We start from the raw sequence: 19,380 nt of genomic DNA on the forward strand, positions 1-19,380 counted from the left end.
TTGTATTATTGCAGTTTGCACTTTTCAGTTGCTATGCTCACAACACATCTTAAAAAAATATATATTTTTATTGTTTTTAATTATAGTGAGTTGCAAGTTTTTCTAAACTGTGATTTATAGGCAGCGAAGAGAAAACAGCCAGGCCGGAGGATTGCTAAGGCAGGCTGCTCCCCCTCCAAACCAATGTAGTCTTTTAACCGCTCCTCCCATGGCACTTAGAAGAGGCAGTGTGCGGTGCTTTGACGGCTTGTCTCTCCCTATGTTGGATGTTTAGGACATCAGACACCGGCACAGACATCTAATCAAAACATTAGTTTCCACGGTGAGCAGCTTTAGGATGCATGCTCTCTCAGATGAAGCCATTTGAAGTGTGGCTCCAGCGAAGGGATTCGCCCAACTTGAAAAGAGTCAAATATACCACAGGCGGCTTCAAAATGTATCAAGAAGAAAGAGTTCTGTTCTGATTCCTATTTCGATTCTTTTCCCTTGCTTATTTGCACTCCTCATTGAAACACAAAATTACATTCCCTAGTTATTTCGGTTTTGAGCAGATGCTGTAGTTCTGCATGAGTTTCCTTATGTTTTGCCATCTTTTTTAAATGAAAAGTTTGGCCATACTTTACTTTAATGTACAATTTAGCTATTAACAAATCATTAACAAATCAAGACTTTTAGCACAATAAATTAGTACTAGCAGGGCTGTACAATATTGGAAATATCAAATATATGAATACAATTTCACCAGATGACTTAATATCTCTATTTGGAAAGGATTTATAATGCTTGATTGAGGTGAATCTACAGTGGGAGTGAATCTTCATAAAATCTAATAAACAATCTATAAAATCTTTGGGGTCCCCAGTGTCACAATCATCAGTGATCTAATCCTGGCAGATCGCTAAAGAACTACAAATCTGACAGTATATGGACTACAAGTTCCAGTCATGCACGTCACTTACACACCTGGCCTAGATCCCCTATGATTGCAAACAGACACAGCTGAAGCTGTTCAGGGCTAAAACAGAGTATTTACACACACACACATTGCTGAGTCTTGTTTAACTGTTTTGTGAACATTACAACGTGTTTCCCTTGCATTGTCTTGCCGATTTTGATCCTCGCTTTGTTTGTTTGTTTTACTGTTTATTCCTGTCTGCAGCTTGCCTTCTGACCACTCGTCTGTTATTTTGAATACCACTCTGGATTCTCTGTATGTACCTGATTGCCCCTGTGTTGACCATTGCTTGCCTGACTATCCTGCTAATAAACCCTGGATTTGGATCCGCACCTCTTTTGTCAGTGTCCTCCACATTACACCCAGACATACTTTCTAACAGTATTCAAGTTCAGTAAATGAATGATAAAAATAAAAATAATCTAATACAATTATTTATTGTTTATGTCACAAATGGTACAATTTATTATGTCTAAATGCTTTTAAAATCGATATAAAATCCCAGGCACCAAAAAAACGTTCAAATGATAATACAAACTCAACACTGCATATCCTGCGATGGCGATGCTGAAACGATACATCAGGCAGCTATATCGGGATATTATTAACAGTCAGCAACTATGGTAGCAGTTGGGGTTAGGTATTGGGTAGGATTGGGGATGTAAAATAAAATTGTACCTTCTAAGTGCTAATAAACAGTAATACCATAATAGGCAGGTGTACTGAAATAAATATGAGTTGGATTTACAAAATTTTTAAGGTAACTGGTCGCAAATAATTCATATGGGCTGAATGTAAACAAATTAAATTGAGTAATGTTCAACTTGTTTAAATTCAGCCCATATAAATTGTTTGCGACCACTTACGTACCTCAAAACAATGTTGTAAATCCAATGAACCGTTTTCCCAGTGTGACAAACCATCAGTAAATGATGTGATATGTTACTTAAATTAAAGTGTCCCCAAAAGTTTTATTGCAAACTAGCTAATATTGCATATATTGCTACTGGTGTGGGTCAGTTCTTGAAAACTATCATCAGAATATGTATAGCTACTACAAACAAACCAGCTCAAATCCTACCAAACTCAAACTAAAGAAAGCAAACAAGAGGCACAAAGTTAAAATAATCGGCTCATATAAAAAGTAAATCCACTTTAAGCCAGACAAGGGCGAGGGAACACACTGTTGTCGCTGCTAGGAGAAGGACTTTGCAATGAAACTCAAGATGCCCCTCTCTCTGGCTCATAACGAGGCTATAAAGAGTTAAATTTGGCATGATTTGTCCAGTCCTGAAAGGGCAAATTGAGAGCAGGAAGATTGTGGGGAGGGCTGTGGGGTCAGTTTGAGCCAGGCTGACCATGCTCCTTGGGCAGACATTAAAGTGTCAAGTCCAATCAGGACAGGGCAGCTGAGCACAGGCTTCAGTGGGGAGGGTCCTACATTGAGGAGAAGTGGCTTCTGCCGGTTTCACAGAGTCTCCCAAATAGCCAGTGCTTCTCTATTAGGTCCAGTCATGGCCAATCCCATTAGACGCATCCACCAATAAACAAAGGAAATGTTAAACAAAGAAACCTCCCATTCGCTGTCATTAACCTCCACTTTCTGTCCTGGCACACTGTCCTGGACACTTCCTGCTTATACTGCACTACTGCTGCTGACAGTGGCCATATATATGGCACTTCCTTGACTTATAGCCGTCTGCCTATTTAATTTCTTTCAAGATACAGACTTTTTGGGTGCCCTTTAGAAAATGTTCCTGGCAGATTTCCAGCCAAAATAAATTAGATAGAATTAACAACGATCACTATCTTAACATCCACACCAAAACACAATATACTTTTGTTTATTACACACAGAGACTGCCTTCAACTCAAACACTTTAATAGCAATTTGGATTGTGATTATCAATGTTTTTATTATTCATCTGCTGGAAAAAAAAAAGTGCTTTATGTTACTGTTTCTATGTGCTATTAATGTTGACCACAATTTGAAACATGTTATGTTTATGTATATCTATGTTAAGCTGCTTTGAGACAATCTGCATGGTATAAAGCGTTATATAAATAAAGGTGAAAATTGAATTGAATTATAGTATAACTGTGTTTTTTTTTGTAACTTTAGTTATTGTTCTTGGTGTAAACTGGCCTTAATTCTTGCTACTAAAACTGTGAAAGCTTGGTATTAGCATCCACAGTCATCAGAAACATGTTTCTGATAGCTGCTAATGCAATTTGAAGCTAAGCCATACACTGTCAGAAATAATGGTCCGAGAGTTGTCACTGGGGTGGTACCTTTTTAAAAGCTATGCATTTGTAACTAAAGGGTCCTTATTAATACCTCAAGGGTCCATCTTAGTACCTAAAAAGTACAAAAGTATACCTTTTGAAATTTTTAGGTACTAATATATACCTTAGAGGTACCAATATGGACCCTTTAAGTACAAATGTGTACCTTTTAAAAAGGTACCAACCCAGTGACAACTCTCGTATCTTCATTTCTGAGAGTGTATTATAGTGTTTTAAAGTGTTTACAAAAACCAAAGTAAAACAAGTTATTTGATGCTTGACTTTACATAACTTGATTAAAAGTTGATTAATGATGATATAACTTTATTGTCAGACTTAAATCAGATTTTTTCCCCTGCATAACAGTATGGTATAAACTCTTTAAAAACAGACAAGGCATAATTAATAGAGATATAGACAAAAAATGATAATAAATAATAATATTTCTTTATTTTTATAGCATTTTTATGGGCACACAAATCATTTTACAGATTTGGGGAAACCTCCTCAGTCACAAATAATAATAATAATAATAATAATAATAATAATAATAATAATTATAATTATAATTATAATGATAAAATAATAATAATAATAATAATAATAGATAATAATAAGTAAATAATAATAATAATAGTAATAGTAATAATAATAATAATAATAATAATAATAATAATAATAACGACAATAAAATAATAATAATAACAATAATAATAATAAAATAATAAAAATGACAATAGATAATAACAATAATAAAAACAACAATCATATAATAATAATAATAATAATAATAATAATAATAATAATAATAATAATAATAATAATAATAATAAAATAATAATAATAATAATAATAATAATAATAATAGATAATAATAAGTAAATAATGATAATAATAATTATAATAATATTAATAATAATGATAACGACAATAATAATAATAATAATAATAATAATAATAATAATAATAATAATAATGATAATAGATAATAACAATAATAAAAACAACAATCATATAATAATATTAATAATAATAATAATAATAATAATAATAATAATAATAATAATAATAATAATAACAAAATAATAATAATAATGATAATAATATTTTATCACAGACATTATTTAGCTCTAAGACAGTTTGATGTACAAATGAATGCTTACATTTCACTCAACGCCCTGAAACATTTTTTTTTTGTTAGGGAGAGCGGATATAAAGAGCTATTGTAGGCTAAGGTGAATATAAAACATTTGAAAAGTTTCCTAATGCTTTTAAAGCACATGCAATTAAGCTAAATACATGTAAATAAATCAACAAAACTGCCTGCGATATGACTGAGTAGTACTGAAAGTGTCTTCTTTTTTGCAAATCTGGCCAAGCGCACAGCGGATTGCAGTGAATAGCGTGAGGTCAGGAGAGCAGCTGCCTGCTGGAGGCCTGCAGCACGTGTGGAGGGGAGGCCGGCCCGCTGCCTCTGGGCACAGTCGCACCTCGTCACGCCCTGTTAGGACTCCATAAATCTGATCAATTGTTTGCTTTTACAAGAGCCCCAAAAACCCACTTCTGCCACCAAACCCCCGTGACTAAAGCCCAGCTACCGTATCCTGTTTTCTGTTGTCAAGAGATGGAGGAAGAAAGCGGGGAAAAAACATCATCACGCAGCACACTGGAACAAAATGGAGGCCAATAAACAGGCAAAGAAAGGCGACTGTTGGCATGTGCCAAATGCGTGTGTGTGTGTTCAGCACGGTTGAGCGGTCGCAGGAACATGCCTCAACATCTGAGCAGGTCAGATCCATTATTGGAGACCATGACCAGAAACTGATGGTGGGAGTTTCTCTGTCTCTCTGACCTGTGTATGTATGTTCACTGTGTACTACTGGTTGACCAGTAACATGAGCTATTAGTTTAATATTTTTAATACAATTTAACACAGCATTAAAGAAGATGAAGGAAAATGAACCTAAACAAATATTTAAATAATTTACCCACAAAACTGGCTGAGATACAACAATAAATATCCAAATACTAGGAAAATTGTCCAAATTTCATTCTTAAAAATGCATATTATTCAATTATTCATTCTTTTTTCGGCTTAGTCCCTATTTTAATCCGGGGTCGTCACAGCGGAATGAACCGCCAACTTATCCAGCATACAGCTGAAGTCAGAATTATCAGCCCCCTTTTGATTTTTTTTTCTTTTTTAAATATTTCCCAAATGATTTTTAACAGAGCCAGGAAATTTTCACAGTAAGTCTGATAATATTTTTTCTTCTGGAAAAAGTCTTATTTGTTTTATTTTGGCTAGAATAAAAGCAGTTTTAATTTTTTAATCACCATTTTTGGGACAAAATTATTATCCCCTTTAAGATACATTTTTTTTCGATAATCTACAGAACAAACCATCATTATACAATAACTTGCCTAATTATCCTAAAGCCTAGTTCAGACTGCTTGATTTTAGCCCCGATTTTGGCTCGCCGACAGGTTTTGAGAAATCGCAGGCAAATGCCTGAAATCACAGGCGAATCGGTGCTCGTGCACGTGAGTGACAATCACACAGTATGAACTATTAAAGACGCGATCTGAGAGAATCGCAGATGAGTCGCCGATTCCTGCGAGATATTTGGCATGCTAAACATCTGGAGCTCTCGGCGATTCAAATCATGCCGTGTGAATTGAGTTTTGACTGAAAATAACATCAGCGATCGCCTACAGCCAATGAGAGAGCAGCATTCACTTGCATGTGCGTGTGTGTATACCTGCTGCAGGCCAGCAGGAATCTGGGGGAGAAGTTAAAAGCACTCTTTTTTGCTTTACTTGGACCCACGAAATGAAGGAAAAACTAGTGGAGGTTTGACAGGACTCAGGAGCAACCGTGTCTGTTTGACGTTTCATACAGAAAGAAATTAGTTTATTATCAACTTAAGTTGAGGAGAAATGGCTAATTCCCTTTAAACCCAGGTGAGCAAATATGTACTTTTTCTACCCCATTAAAGGCTTCTTTCTCATTAGTTAATAACAAAAGATATACTACGTGTTTATGGCTGTGAGATGTAGTTTGGACGAACTTGTCGGCGATTATTCCCATAGTGAAGTCATGCAATGTGAAAGTCCATGTCGCCGATCCATCTTGCAGTGTAAAACAAAGCAGCGACGAAACGCTAGCCCAGATAGTCATGCAGTGTGAAAACATCTGTGACAGGACTACTTTGAAAATCATGAAGTCTGAACTCTGCATAACCTGACTAGTGAACCTAATTAACCGAGTTAAGCCTTTAAATGTCACTTTAAGCTGTATAGAAGTGTCTTGAAAAATATCTAGTCTAATATTATTTACTGTCATCATGGCAAAGATAAAATAAATCAGTTATTAGAGATGAGTTATTAAAACTATTATGTTAAGAAATGTGTTGAAAAAATCTCTCCGTTAAACAGAAATTGAGGAAAAATAATAATAAGTGGGCTAATAATTCAGGGGGGCTATTAATTCTGATTTCAACTGAATTTTAATTACAAAAAATGGCCAAATATAGTGTTTAAATAGCCAAATATTGACCCACACAAATAACCTCGAAATGGCAAAATATCAGCCTAATGTGTACATTGATATTCAGTACATGTCTAAAATTGATTTTCCCTCAAAGGAACACAGTGTTGCACAAAAAATTACCAGCACGATTATTATTCCGGAGGTATGTTCCTGTTTATAAAGCCACACCGTTTTATCAGTAAGGACTTGGAAGAACATCAGCCCGCTGACAGTATGTGTGCAACCCTGTGCCTTTTCCAAAAGCATCCTAATGTAGTATCTGTACATCTGACCTCAATTCTACCATTCAGCAGTCGACCGCACTTGCAGCGAAAACCCACAGAGACAGCGACAACGCCCCAACTTTCATCAGACATCACAAAAGCCAGAGGAGAAGCAGCGAAAAAAAAAGTCTTAAAAGTCAATTAAGTGATTATTAATTCATGGGCCTTTTCCGTAAGCAGGAGGTCTTTGTTCTGGAGTGTCCCGTAAGTGAATTGGACTTTGGCACCTTTTCTCAACCCTTGGAGCTCAGCAGCATTTCTCAGCCAGCCAGAGGAGGCTGTCAGTGCTGAGTGCTGAGCCTCTAAATCAGAGACGTGAAGCGCTTTCATGGAAGGAAGGCAGCGCACAAGTCTGCGACTGACACCAGGACGACAGTAATAACGCAACAAGTCCTGCGCTGCAGAAAATGTCCACAAAAGTAACCGCAGCTGCCATCTTATCATTACCCAGGTGTCCATGGGAAGTCATCTTTTACGAGACTAACTGGACACTGAAAGTGGGCGGACAGTGAACAAAAATATGTCTCCTGGCATATACTGTAGAGTGTGGCAAATTCAGCAGAGTTTTTTAGTTTTTGTTTGGTTCTAAAAAAAAAAGCTAAGCCTTGACTTGGGCGTCTTAAGTATCACAAAAAGCCTAAACACTTCCCATCATTTATTTACTCTTAGGCTGTTCCCAAACTTAAACACGTTTGTTCACATTCAGAATACAGATTAGGCTGTTTAAATCAAATCTGAAATAGTTCTGAGATATTTATGTTCTGTCTAATGAAGGTAGATTCAACAAAAACAAATGTTTTAAACAGATCCTGAGTGATGCATAAGAATAAAGCTCATTTGTCCTTGTGTAAGTTGCAATGCAAGTCATGCAAAAATAGAGCAACTCAGAATGATTGTTGACTAATCTTTATATTTGACTCTGTACCAAAAAACAAGAAAGTCTTATGTTACTGAGGTATACTTTTTGCAATACACAAAAATCCACTATGTTGGTTTAAAATTAAATATTTAGTTTTTTTTAATGCCAAAAATCATTAGAATATCAAGCAAAGATCATGTTCTATGAAGATATTTTGTAAAAGTCCTTCTGTAAATAAAACAGAAGGTAATTTTTGATGATTAATGTGTAACTTTAAATGTGATTTTCTGAGTATTTGTGAGATTCTAAATTTACAAATATTATCCTATTATCTTAAACTAGAGCTATATCATAGCTATGATCTACATTATGCTATATTTATTCAGCTTTTCAGGCACATAATTATCAATTTCCAACAATTGACACTCATGATTGGTTTTAAGGTCCAGGGTATATTTAATTTTTATTTTATTATTATTTTTTTTTTTTACATAGGGTATATTTTTTTGCAATAGCCAAAATATGGTGTGGCGTTGGTATATACCAATTCATATATACTGAATTGGTTCAAAATTATATATATATATATATATATATATATATATAACTTTAATGCCACAAATCATTACAATATTAACTAATGATCATGTTCTATGAAGATATTTAGTAAGTTTCCTAGTGTAGTTATATCAAAAGATAATTTTTAATTATTAATGTGCAACTTTAAAGGTGATTTTTCCAAATTTGTATCAGTTCAAATTTTTTAAAAAATTTGATCTCAGTCAAATATTATCCCATTATACTATATTCTAGATATATCATAGCTATTATCTACATTATGCTATTTATCCAGCCTTCATTAACATAATGATCAATTTCCAACAATTGACGCTCATGATTGGTTTTAAGGTCCAGGGTATATTTAATTTTTATTTTATTATAATTTTTTTTTTACATAGGGTATATTTTTTTGCAATAGCTAAAATATGGTGTGGCGTTGGTATATACCAATTCATATATACTGAATTGGTTCAAAATTAAATATGTATATATATATATATATATATATATATATATATATATATATATATATATATATATATATATATATATATATATATATATTTATAAATTTAATGCCACGAATCATTACAATTTTAACTAATGATCATGTTCTATGAAGATATTTAGGAAGTTTCCTAGTGTAATTATATCAAAAGATAATTTTTAATTATTAATGTGCAACTTTAAAGGTGATTTTTCCAAATTTGTATCAGTTCAAATTTTCAAAAAAATTTGATCTCAGTCAAATATTATCCCATTATACTATATTCTAGATATATCATAGCTATTATCTACATTATGCTATTTATCCAGCCTTCATTTACATAATGATCAATTTCCAACAATTGACGCTCATGATTGGTTTAGTGGTCCAGTGTATAGGTTTAAACTGAATCTGTTCATTCACTTTAGAAATGGTGATTTTTCAGAATGCTCATATTAATATGACTTAAAAAAATCATTAGAATATTAAGTGATGATCATGTTCTATGCTGATATTTAATAAGTTTCCAACTGTAGAAAGAACCAAAAATATTTTTTGATTATTATTGCGCACGTACAGTATAAAGGTGATTTTTCAGTATTTGTATCCAAATTTGTAAACACTTTAGAATTAATGATTTTTCAGATCGCTCATATTAATATGCCTTTTTAAAATATAAATTTTTAAAGTTTGGGAAAAATACATTTTTGGGGGGATGAACTAACCCCAAAAATGATTGGATTTCCACAGTCTAGTTGGTGGACTTGAAGTGATCAACCAGCATTGTTAAGACATCGAACGTCAAGCATCTCAAGATTTTTTCCTTTACTTTTGTCAGTTGGTGAAGTTTTTAATCCTAGCCACTGTCGCCACTGGCTTGCTTGGTTTTAAAACTGTGCATCGATGGATTTGCTCTGCACTGTTTGGACTTTCAACAGTGAAAATTAAACCGCACTGAACTGAACTGAACTGAAATTCAACTCTGTAAACTGGACTGACAGTTTTAATTTACTAGAACGTCTATGCTAAGCTGCTTTGACACGATCTACATTGTAAAAGCGCAATAGAAATGAAGATGGGTCCCACTTTATATTAAGTGTCCCTAACTACTATGTACTTACATCAAAAAAATAAATACAATGTACTTACTGTGTTTATAATGTATTTGAAAACACTTGTGGTGCTTTTGAGTTGGAATAGAGGTTGGGTTATGGACAGGTTTGGTGGTATGGGTAGGGTTAAGGGTAGGTTATTGTGTAAGGCAGGGGTTCCCAAACTTTTCAGCCCGCGACCCCCAAAATAACAATGCCAGTGACTCGCGACCCCCAATATCCTCTAAGGTGGTTATAAATACAGAAACCTTGCATGCAATGACGCAGACACACCAATTAAATTTGTGTCAGTGCTTTAAATGTGCCAGAAAGTATAACCTGATGTTATAAAATCAAAATGCATCTGACGCTATTGCTGTCTTTAATATAATGTAATTACCCCAGGGGTCGCAATCCAATAGAACTAGTAACTATAAGCTACTATAGTAACTATATAGTATATAGTAACTATAAACGACTATTTTTATTTTCTGTATAGTTATGGATAAAATATGTTAATTCGTGTGGTTTAATAAAAATAAATAGATTTTTGGAAATCACCAGGCGACCCCCTTTCATTGCCCCGCGACCCCTCGGGGGGTCCCGACCCCCACTTTGAGAACCACTGGTGTAAGGGATGGTCAACAGTGTATTTACAAATGTAATTACAGAAGGTAAATACAGATGTAACTACATACATGTATTTAATCAAGCCTAAGTACACAGTAAATACAAGTATTTACACAATAAGTACATTGTAATAAACTATTAGTTCCTATGTAAGTATATACTAGTTAAGGCCACTTAATATAAAGTGGGACCTAAAGATGAATTGAATTCAATTGTCTTTCTGACTAAAGGAAACTATCTGGGAAGGGTAAACCGTATTGCATGCCTCGCTTTTTAGGAGGTCAGACCTCATCCATCTCTCAAAACAGCCTCTCTATTCCTCTCACTTGCACACCTTCATCCCTTCCCCAGTCCCTTTTCTATTTAACCATGAATATGACGGAGCGGTCCAACTCCCCAGTGCTATAAGTCATTCATTTTTACAGTGGCTAACAATAACCGAATATTATCTTTTTGCGCTCATTCCCTCCCCCTTTTTTTTTTAATCTGCAGGCCGCGTCTCTGCCCAGAGCAACAAAGGGCTATATTCCATTCCACCTCAAATTTCTCAGGTAATTACTCTGCATCAATTAATTTCAAATAAAGAAAATTATAACCAAAGCCTCACGCCAACGCCACACCATATTGCGGCTTATCATATCACAGTTCCCTCGGTGTATAACCCGCTATTAAATGAAAGGACCACCTCCGCGGCTCTGCAAAAGAAGGGCCCGTGTCGCCCCACAGGCGTGACTGCTACAAAGACAAATTTAAAATGAAGAAATTAAAAGGAGATATCAATTAGTGGACGTGTTATTAATCTTCTGATGGCTAGGCGGGAGCGAACACCGCAATCACCTTTTAGAGGACATCCACGCACTGACTCTCCCTCTCTTTCTCTAAGGACGGCATGCCAATTAGAATACAAGGAGCAAAACTCATAAACACAAGTCTCTGTGAGTACCGGCGCACAAACAAGGACAATTTATAGCCTATTAGTCCCCAAGACACAAAATAATTTTAATTTAAGGGATGACAAGCTTTTAAAGGACACAATATGAATATGCAAACGCGCTTGGTGCTTTTAAAAGCTGTCTGATTGATGCTTTGTTTCAGACGGAGCAATAGAGAGGAGGAAGTTCAGTGACGTGCTGGTTAGATGGTTTCACAACCCGCTAAATTCATCTTAAAACACCCTCAGGATGATGCAATAAATATGGAATCATAAAAAATCATGACACTTTTCATCCGCATATGTACCGCTCCTTCTGCGATATTCACGCAGTCAGCTGACAAGCCTGACAGCTACGGTCGCATTTACTACGATTATAACACACCACGGTTAGAGCTCCTGCCTATTCACATCAGCTCCAGTAAAATCCATTGATGGACGTCAAGGCCATGAAATAATACTGGAGATGGCTCTGTAATGCACTTTTTCTGCATCCAGGGGGTGCTAATGTTCACCCCGCCAGGACAATTATTTTGCTGTCCTTTTCTCTCCTGTGCACACACACACATACACACCATCCCCTATGCATCCAATCACTGCCGTCCATATATTTAAGTAAATGTATAAGAGCAAAAGAGATGGAACCAATTTGGAGGGCTGCTGCTGCTGCCGTGTCAGATAGCGCCTGACCTGCATCAGATTATTTTTCCTCCCTCAGTAATTTGAAAGTTGGGGGTTGAGAGGAATTATTCATAAACCTGCCGAGGACAGCAAGACCCCCCGCTCCTGTCGGTAAACCACCCCCCACCTATATTTATGTTAAACATCTCAAATCATATTGCGGTTGCTCTTCCAGTCCTTAAGTGAATTAACAATCCTGCTCATCTCTTTTGGCTCCCCTCTTTCTGGCTTTCCTTATATTATCTTAAACACTAAGGGTCACCCAGTTTACCAGTTGACCTTTACTGAATATTCCATATATTTATTATTAAATACATCCAGCTAGCATATTCTAGCCCTTTTCCTCTTGCTCCTGTTACTTTAAAGAGATAGATCACCTTAAAAAAAGATTTTTTACTCTCCCTTGTGAGCTTCTTTATACTGTTGAACACAGAATAATATATTTTGAAGAAAGCTGAAAACCTGTAAACACTGACTTCCACAGTTAATAGTCAAGCAAATACTAGGGAAGTCGATGGTTACATGCAGTTACTTCAGGATTTCACAAACAAATACTAAATAAATTCAGATTTTTGCAAATAAAAGTATAGCTTTTGTGGGAATTATTTTATTGTTAAAATATAATGTAAATATATTTTTTATTAATAATAATGTTATAATATAAATAATATAAAATATACACAAATTTACAGATTTTTAATTTATTAACCTGGAGAACCACTGATCTCGGTAATTTATATAAAACAAAAACACTTAGAGAAACAGAGAGAAACTACAGTTTACCCCTAAAGCTTGCTGTATCATACACTCTTAGAAATAAAGGTACGCACGCTGTCCCTGGGGTGGTACCTTTCCAAAAGGTACAAATTTGTACTTAAAAGGTCCATATTAATACCTCAAGGGTACATAATAGTACCTAAAAAGTACAAACGTGTTCCTCTTAAAATTTGTAGGTACTAATATATACTTTTGAGGTACCAATATGGACCCTTCAAGTACAAATGTGTAAAATGTAAAATGTACCACCCCAGTGACAACTCGCATACCTTTATTTCTGAGAGTGTATGTGAAAATGAAACCAAATGTTTGAAAGTCGTCAGTGTTGTTTGACAGCTTTTTGAAAACGTTAATGGAAATGATGTACAGTGTGTGCACATTTGTGTCTGTGTGTGTTGGTTTGTGTGTGAGAAAGAGTAGGCTACGTTAATGATAACAATGAATGAATGCTGCATTCATATGCAGTTGAAGTCAGAATGATTAGCCCCCCCTTTGATTTTTTTTCTCTTTCTTAAATATTTCACAAATGTTGTTTAACAGAGCAAGGAAATGTTCACAGTATGTCTGATAATATTTTTTCCTCTGGAGAAAGTCTTATTTGTTTTATTTCAGCTAGAATTTCGGCTTCGGTTTTTAATAAAAAAAAAAAAACAAAAACATATTAAGGTCAAAATTGTTAGTCCCTTTAAGTTATTTATTTTTTGATAGTCTACAGAACAAACCATCGTTATGCAATAACTTGCCTAATTACCCTAACCTGCCTAACCTAGTTAAGCCTTTAAATGGCACTTTAAGCTGTATAGAAGTGTCTTGAAAAATATCTAGTCAAATATTATTCACTGTCATCATAGCAAAGATAAAATAAATCAGCTATTAAAAATGAGTTATTAAAACTATTATGTTTAGAAATGTGTGGAAAAAATCTCTCCGTTAAACAGAAATTGGGGGGAAAAATAAACAGTGGGGCTAATAATTCAGGGGCGGCTAATCATTCTGACTTTCAACTGGTTCCCAAAGCGGAGGTCGCGGGACAATGACAGGGGGTCGCTTGATGATTTCCAAAAGTCAAATAAACTCTGATTAAATTATTAGAATATTTCATCCATAACCCACAGAAGATAAGAACAGTAGTTAATAGTTACATTAAAAACAACAACATGTACATATATATATATAAAAAATCGTTGCACTTTTTTGTGTTGTCAATATGATTGTGTTTATGTAGGCCATATTGCATGTGCAATGCTTGTTTATTTATTACCACCTCAGAGGAAATTAGGGGTCGCAAGTCACTGGGATTGTTATTTTGGGGTTCACGGATAGAAAAGTTTTACATTATTATACAATATGTATGTTTAGTGATTGAACAAACGTACGTGGACTAGGTCAAACAGGCTTTGCGGTAATGTCACATGACACGAATCGCATATTGGGCGAAAAATGTGTATTGACCATTTTGAAGCTTTGCAAACCAGATAAACACAATCTAGTTGCAAAATATGTAAAATATACTTATTAAAAATAGATAAAAACAACAAAATTCTGAAGGTTTTCTTTGGGACAACTTGTTTTATGTTCAATATACTTTGCAAAAATGATTAAGTTAAATTAATTCATTTGTTTTGGGACAACATGAAGGAGTTGTGTGGAACACAGCATTTTTTTACAGTGCAGGCTTCCAACATTCTTCAAAATATCTTCATTTGTGTTCAACAGAAGTCAAACAGGTTTGGAATAAGTGATTTGTGAGCAAACAATGGCGGAATTTTCAGTTTTGAACTGTCCCTTTAAACGTATCTTTTCACCTGAACGTGTCGACACGCTTTAAAGAGTCGCACGTTCAAAAACACCAGTTCAAAAGAGTCCCATCAGATCATCTAGGCTTATCTGGGATGTCACGCTCAACCCGAGTGTCATCTGTGAAGCAGCCCGGCATTTCAACACTGTGTTCGCATGACTAGGACGAGAACTTCAACAACACTAATGACAGAGCCTAATAACAGGCCACAGAGACGGTGTGACTCAAATCGGCCGGGATGCGTGCTTTTAAATGACAGGTTAGCCACGTCCCCATCGCCACGGACTCCACCATTGACGCATTCTCCACACACATTCTCAGACAATCTCCAGCCAAAACAAGAGCGCTTCTGTTTACTAAAAGCATTCCAGCGCTTCCCAGGCAGGGTTGAGAAAAGCCTCTCGTCTCACGCCGCTCTGTCCGTCAATCATGAAAGCGAGTTCAAAACACGATTAGAAAAAAGAATATAAAAGAGCTTCCATTAAAGCAGCACCAGTATCTTAGATCACAACAGCGCCAGGTTTCACTCTTCCACCCCCGTCACTCCACCTCTCCTCAGACATCAAACGGCACCCTAGACCTGGCTTCCTAATGCACGCTATTTTTAACTAAGCGTTCCTAATAAGCTGCTGGGAAGCCTGTAAATTTTTCATATGCAAGCACATCTCTCCTTTGTGAAAACACAGAAACACACTTATTTGGTGATTAGCGACTGACAGGGGGAGGAAAGGAATTGAATATTCTTGTATGGAATCGCATGCCTTTCAGAAAAAAAAAAAAAAAAAACGACGCAGGGCTCCTAATGCGCCGAGTCGTCTTCTTCTTCAGCACCACAGGTAACGGCTGAATTATTAATCAAGCAGCTCATTTTAATGCTTTTTAAAGTGCTTTATTTTGATGTGTTAAAATATACTTTTAGCCATTTTCAGGCAGGCGATGCATATCATTATTTCTCCCCATCAAAGCCGAGTGGCACTTGCTCAAAGTGCACAAACAACTCAGCCTCATTTAAAACGAAAGTTGAAAAAGGGACGCTCTGAAAGATCTGCCTTCAAATGCTCCGATGAACTTTTCTGCTGTGGTTTCGGGTTTTAAAAACAATGATAATAATAATCATCATAATACTAAAACACGGAGCACGCACTGCTTATATCCTGTGAGGTGCAGCGGGAGTGAAAACACTTGTTCCAGGCAGGTGCACGCCCTGACTACTTCCACATCACTATCAAACGGCGTACATACTGGCACGAATTGAACTCCACGTGAGTGCAACTTCAAACGGGAGATGGTAGGTAAAAATGGACACTTGAAACGTTCGGATTGGGACACACACACCTGTCGAGGGACATGAGTAATCAGGGTTTAACCAAGTTAAATTTAAGACTTTTTAAGACATTTTAAGACCATTATGAATGAAATTTTAGACTTGTACAGGGCTGAATGTTAAGGTTTTTTTAAATATCCCAGTTAGGAAAGATTTTTACTAGCCCTATCAAAACATAATCAAAATACGTTTAGAAATACAATAATAATAATTTTATTTGAATATTTTCATTAATTCTAAAATATGTACAGTTGAAGTCAGAATTATTAGCCCCCCCTGAATTATTAGACCGCTTATTTATTTTTTTTCCCCAATTTTTGTTTAACGGACAGAAGATTTTTTCAGCACATTTCTAATTATAATAGTTTTAATAACTCATCTTTAATAACTGATTTATTTTATCTTTGCCATCATGACAGTAAATAATATTTGACTAGATATTTTTCAAGACATTTCTATCCAGCTTAAAGAGACATTTAAAGGCTTAACTAGGTCAATTAGGTTAACTAGGCAGGTTAGTGTAATTAACCAAGTTATTGTATAGCGATGGTTTGTTCTGTAGACAGTCAAGAAAAATATAGCTTAAATAGGCTATTAATTTTGTCCCAAAAATGGTGTTTAAAAACTTAAAAACTGCTTTTATTCTAGCCGAAACAAAACAAGTAATATTTTCTTCAGAAGAAAAAATATTATCAGACATACTGTGAAAATTTCCTTGCTCTGTCAAACATCATTTGTGAAATATTTAAAAAAGAAGAAAAAATTCAAAGGGGGCTAATAATTCTGACTTCAATATTCACAAATCCTATAACTCTTACCAAAACAAAACAAAGCTGCAAATTACTTTAGTCTACAATAATGATACTTCAATAATGAAACACATAGGTCAGGTCAGTATCCTCAGCACTAAATAAATGCTATTTTTAAAATTAAAAGTTAAAAGTTAGAGATTGTATGGGGGTTAATGGCAAGATTGAACAAAGGAACTACAACACAATATTTCACTAGATTTAAGTCTTTTTCAGGGCTAAAATTTAGCTTTTGAGGTTTAAGACGTTTTAAGACCCCGCGGATACTCTGAGTATTGCTCAATTCTCAAACCCCACACTCACGCATTGATGTGATTTACTCATTTTATATATAGCACCACCAATCAGTCAGTGCACTTTCATTAATACCAAACCATACGATCGCTCCTATTAAACTATATTACACTAGATATTATTTGGGATTCATATTTTTAAAGTGACCTATAAACTTACTACTAATAATAACAATACTGTGCAGTCGAGTACATGTATCATGCACGACTTATATTTGACTGGCACCAATTGAACTCCACATGAGTGTGACTTCAAACGGGAGATGCTAGGTAAAAATTGACAGCTAAAACATTCAGATCACACACACACGCACCTGTCGACGGACATGAGAAATCAGAGTTTCACCACGTTAAGACTTTTAAAGACATTATTAAATTTTGGACTTATACAGGGCTAAATGTTAAGGGTTTTTTTTATATCCCAGTTGGGAAAGATTTTCACTAGACCCATCAAAAATGATCAAAATACTTTTAATAATACAATAATAATATCTTATATATATTTATTAATGTTCAAATATATCCACTCACAAAGCCTTAACCCTTACCAAAACAAAACATAACTGCCAATTACTTTAGTCTACAATAACAATACTTCAATAATGAAACACATAGGTCAGGTCAGTATCCTCAGCACTAAATAAATGCTATTTTTAAAATTAAAAGCTAAAAGTTGGTGATTGTATGGGGGTTAATGGCAAGATTAAACAAATGAAAATTAGGATTTAAGACCTACAACACATTATTTCAATAGATTTAAGACTATGTAAGGTCTAAAATTTAACTTTTGAGGTTTAAGACGTTATAAGGCACTGTAGATACCCTGAGTAATGCTCAATTCTCAAACCCCACACTCATGCACTGATGCATTTCACTAATATTAAATATAGCACCAGCAACTAGTAAGTACACTTTCATTAGGCCAAACAATAAGAGCGTAGCTATTAAAATATGTTATACTTCATATTATTATGAGTTTAACATTTTCACCTAAAAAAACCTACTACTAATAATAACAATAATGTGCAGTCGAGTACATGTATCGTGCACTACTTATATTTGAAGGCCACAAATTGAACTCCATGTGAATGCAACTTCAAACGGGAGATGCTAGGTAAAAATGGACACCTACAACAGTCGGATCAGGACACACACACACACACCTGTCGAGGGACATGAGTAATCACCAAGTTAAGACTTTTTAAGACCATTATGAATGAAATTTTAGACTTATACAGGGTTAAATGTTAAGGATTATTTTCTAATATGCCAGTTAGGAAAGATTTTCACTAGCCCTATCAAAACATGATCAAAATACTTTCAATAATACAATAATAATCATTTTACTTGAATTTTTAAATAGATTTTTAAATATATACATTCACAAACCCTAAAACCCTTACCAAAATAGAACGAAACATAGCTGACAATTACTTCAGTCTACAATAATAATAATTTAATAATAAACAAATATAGGCCAGGTCAGTGTCCTCAGCAGTAAATATTTTCTTCAATAAAAATTTAAAAGTATTCTTGAGATGGATTGCTGGTGATTGTGTGGATGTTAGTGACCAGATTAAACAAAGAAAATTTAGGATTTAAAAACTAAAACACATTACTTTAGTAGATTTGAGACTTTTTAAGGCCTAAAATTTAGCTTTTGAGGTTTAAGATGTTTTATGACCCCGCTGATACCCTGAGTAATGCTCAACTCTCAAACCACACACTCACGCATTGATGCGTTCCACTAATTTTATATATAGCACCACTAACTAAGTTCAATTTCAATAACGCAAAACACTATTTGGAGAATAATATGTTTTAAGTCACCTATATATATATATATATATATATATATATATATATATATATATATATATATATATAAAATTTATTTTTTAATTAATTATTATAAAATTAATATTTAAATGTCATTCAAAAAATAATGAAATTTAATTTAAATTTAATTAAAATAATATAATATGCAATTAATAATTACATTTAATTTTTAAAAGATCATTTAATAAAATTATTATTTAAATTATAATTATTTTATTATTATCTAAATATCATCTTCAAACA

The 19,380-nt window shown here is 34.5% G+C and overlaps 1 protein-coding gene and 1 long non-coding RNA gene across 6 annotated transcripts in view; one reads left to right on the top strand and one right to left on the bottom strand.

Annotated features, from left to right (window-relative positions):
- Positions 1 to 19,380, bottom strand: part of zfhx3b (zinc finger homeobox 3b) — a 248,199-nt gene that overhangs the window by 21,131 nt on the left and 207,688 nt on the right. The window lies entirely within an intron of this gene.
- LOC147843279 (uncharacterized) lies at positions 8,406 to 12,832 on the top strand. Its single transcript, XR_015496523.1, has 3 exons — positions 8,406 to 8,596; positions 9,120 to 10,225; positions 10,691 to 12,832. It is a non-coding gene; the product is annotated as an uncharacterized LOC147843279 (long non-coding RNA).

Source organism: Danio rerio, chromosome 7, assembly GCF_052040795.2.
Source record: "Danio rerio strain M-AB ecotype USA chromosome 7, GRCz13ab, whole genome shotgun sequence".
NCBI lineage: Eukaryota > Metazoa > Chordata > Actinopteri > Cypriniformes > Danionidae > Danio > Danio rerio.